Source organism: Agelaius tricolor, unplaced genomic scaffold (genome assembly GCF_023055355.1).
Source record: "Agelaius tricolor isolate 1412-34295 unplaced genomic scaffold, bAgeTri1.0.p SCAF_36, whole genome shotgun sequence".
Lineage (NCBI taxonomy): Eukaryota > Metazoa > Chordata > Aves > Passeriformes > Icteridae > Agelaius > Agelaius tricolor.
This window is the reverse complement of record NW_027269296.1, coordinates 2,178,993-2,182,670: the sequence shown is the minus strand read 5'-3', so window position 1 is coordinate 2,182,670 and position 3,678 is coordinate 2,178,993.

Below are 3,678 nucleotides of genomic sequence, written 5' to 3'. Positions count from 1 at the left end.
TGTGGGATAATTCCCTCCTGTGCTGGAGGGAAAAACTGGGATGCAGCAGGAAAGCTGGTTCAGGAACAGGAATAGCTGAAAGAACTAAATATGGAAACTTGGATAAACCAGCGCTGAAGGAGGGAGATGGTTTCCTAACGGGATTCAAAGCATATAAACAAACTCAGGGAGGAGGGAGGTTGTCCAGAGGGGCCTTGGTGAGGAAGAGTTTGGAAAACCAGCTGGAATTCTCCCAGCAGGGAAGGCTATTCCATGAAATTTCCAGCTTTGTGGAGGAAGTGCCACCCCTGGGAACACATTGTCGGGGGGAAGAGATAATGAAAACAACGTCCCTAAAAGATTCTCTGTGGGATTTTTTTTTCCCAGCTGCTTTTTGATGATAGGAGTGGCTGGAGTGACTGGAGTTCTCCATTTCCATTGGAAGTTTTTTGCTCCCTTTGGTTTTTCTGGGATCACCAGCCTCACACTGGGAAGGCTCTGGCGCTGCAGATTCCAGGCTGGGGCTGCGTGGCACCAATTTCCTGGGAATCTCCTCCCTGGGTGGACAAACCCCAAAGCTCAGCCTTGTCCTGAGATCCCATCAGAGCTCTCCCATCTCCAATGTCTCTTAATTCCTTAAGGAGCTCAGCTTTGCCGGCTCCTCGGCACCTCCTGCTTTCCCTTTTGGGTTTGTGCCGGCACCGCGGGGCGGCTTAACGCGATTATCCCGCTCCAACTGCCCTAAGAGGATTCCCAGGCTCGGCTCAGGGTGGGGACAGGGATGATCCTGCTGGGTGGAGGTGGGGGAGCCTGTGAGGGTGACCCTGGCATCTGCAGCCCCTGTGGGTGCCACGAGCTGCCATTCCTTGGGATAGGCTGGGAAATGCTCATGGATGGGTCCTGGAGAGAGGGGGAGGGAACGGGGAGGGAGACACTGGGAAAGGGTGGGAATGTCAGGGCTCTGGGGCTGCTCTGGGACGTCCTGGGGCTTCCCAGGTGATTTTGGGACTTCTCAGGGAGGTCCTGAAGTTTTCCAGAGGGCTGAGGCTTCCCAGGAGGGTCCTGGAGCTGCTCTGGGACATCCTGGAGCTTCCCAGAAATGTCCTGAAGCTGCCCAAGGGAGGTGCTGGAGCTTCCCAGGAGGGTCCTGGAGCTTCCCAGGAAGGTGTTGGGGCTTTCCAGGAGGGTCCTGGAGCTGCTCTGGAGCGTTCTGGAGCTTCCCACAGACGTCCTGGGGCTGCCCAGGAGGATCCTGGAGCTTTCCAGAGGACTGAGATTTCCCAAAAGGATCCTGGAGCTGCTCTGGGGCATCCTGGGGCTGCCCAGAAGGGTCCTGGAGCTGCTCTGGAGAGTCTTGGAGCTGTTCTGGGGTATCCTGGGGTTTCCCAAGACTCTCTTGGAGCTTTCCAGAAGACTGAGCCTTCCCAGGAGGCTCCCGGAGCTGTTCTGGGGCATCCCAGGGCTCCCCAGGAGATTTTGGGACTTCCCAGGAGGTTCCTGGAGCTCTCCAGAGCACTGAGATTTCCCAAAAGGATCCTGGAGCTGCTCTGGGGCTCTCCTGAGGCCCTGAGGCTGCTCTGGAGGTCCTGCAGCTGCATTCAGGGAAGGAGAAGCTGCACCTGGAGAAGGGTTATGGAAATGGGCTGGTTTAGGGCAGGATTTGGAATCCCAAGGGGGAATAACCCTGCCCTGGGATGGTGCCAGTCCCTGCCCTGGCTGTGGGGTGAGCCCTGGCCCCTCTGGAAGTGCCCAGTGGGATGAGTCCTGGAGCTGGGTCAGCTCCTTCCCTGCCGGAGGCCGTGTCCCACTTCTGGCAGGAGCAGGAGCCATGTGGAGACCTGGGAAATCTCCTGGCAGGAGCAATCAGGTCACCAGTGCTCACCAGTTGGATACTGGGACAGCCAGGGCGCTGAACTGGGCAGGAAGTGCTCTCCTGGGAAATCCTCTCCCCAGCAAAGCGGGAATATTGGGAATGAGGCTTCCCACTCAGCATCAGGATGAGTATCTCAGCTGCCAGCGCTGATCCTAAAGTTTTGGGGGATTTTCCTGATTCCTGTCAGCTCTTCCTTAGGAAATGAGGGCTGGGAGAATGAGGGAGAGCAGGATTCCTTTGGGAATTCCCATCTGAGGCAGAAAATGTAAGATTTCCCAGAACACAGGTTCAAACCTGAGCACAAAAGGGAACCCACAAGCCCAGAGCTGATCCTGGATCATCCCTCAGGAATTTTGGGCTCCCGAGGGATCCTGTGGCAACACCCATAGCTCAAATTATCTTCCCAGGGGTTTCATTTCAAAGCAGAAAGGTTAAAAAAATCAGTGTCCAGGCACAGATATATTCCTAAATATCCTTAAATATCCTCAAATATTATATGGATCATCCCAGGTAGGACAGACAGCAGGTGGGAGGTGGCACTTCCAGCTGGGAATGTGGCACAAAGGGTCAGGCCCCAAAACCTGGCCCTAAATGGCCCCTTTTTCCTGCAGACCCACAAAGCTGCGTGTCCATGTCCAGCAAGAATTTCTGTCCAGGTTTTCCCGTGCCTCCTGTGGATTTCTGCCCCAAAGCAACAGCTTGTTTGGGATAAATCCAGAGTGCTGCTGGAACGGGAATCCCGGGGGATGGCGGGGGCTGAGCTGGGAAGGGCCAGCCTGGTTCCTGCTGCTCTGAGCTGATTTTCCTCCACACCAAACAAATCCACAGCTCCCAAATCCAGCTCTGGGGTGCAGTGGGAAGCGTTGGAGGGATGGCATGAGCAGGTGGAAGGTGCTGGATGGGTCCAAACTCATCCAAATTCCTGCTAAATCACTTTCTCCTTTCTTTTTTTTCCTCCCTGTTTCTTGTTTTCCTTGGCTCCCGCACGTTCTGGGCAGGCTGACAGGGAGCTCTGTGGAGCTGCAATCCCTGTGGGAAAAGCAGAGCAGCTCCAGACAATGGATCCATTGCTGCTGGGAAAGGGAGCAGGTGGGGAGGAAACGGAGCCGCACAAAAGGATCCGCGGCAAGAGGAGGAGGAGGAGGAGGAGGAGGAGCAAGGGGGGATTGTCCAGAAATCCCTGGAGAGGGGCTGGATCCAAGCTGGGTGCTCCGACAGCTGGGCCTGGCAGCAGCAGCAGCAGCAGTGCTGGGTAATTAATGAATAAATGAGGCGTTTTCCAGGGAATTGTGGGGATGGATCAGAAGGAAATGGCTCAGAAATTCGGGAATTCAAAACAAAACCACCCCAAAGTGGAGCAGACGTAAGGGTGGGGAATGGATTTCCAGGGTGGCTGCCCCATCCTGGGAAGGGCTCAATTCCAGGCTGGAGCAAGCTGGGATGGTGGGAAGGAGGTGGAATTGGGTGATGCTGAATGTCCTTCCAACCCAAACCGCTCCACGATCCCGACTTTTATTTCTCTTGGCTGCCTTGCAAGTGCCCTCAGCCTCAAGAGTTCCAATAAAACTGCAGGAATTTCGCTGTGAGACATTTCCCACTCCAGTGCCAGCACGGAGCCTCCGGGCCAGCCGAGCTCCCAGCCCATGGAGGACACAGAAATTTGTCCCATTTCCTCCATTTCTTCCTCAAAAACCACAAATCCCAAATTCCCTTTGCTTGCAGGGAGTGGGGATTTTGTCCTTTAGCAGGGCAGACCCAGCCATCAATTTTGGGAAGGGTGACTGGAAGTGCAGCAGTCCCGTGGGATCTGACTTTCCTTTCTCATC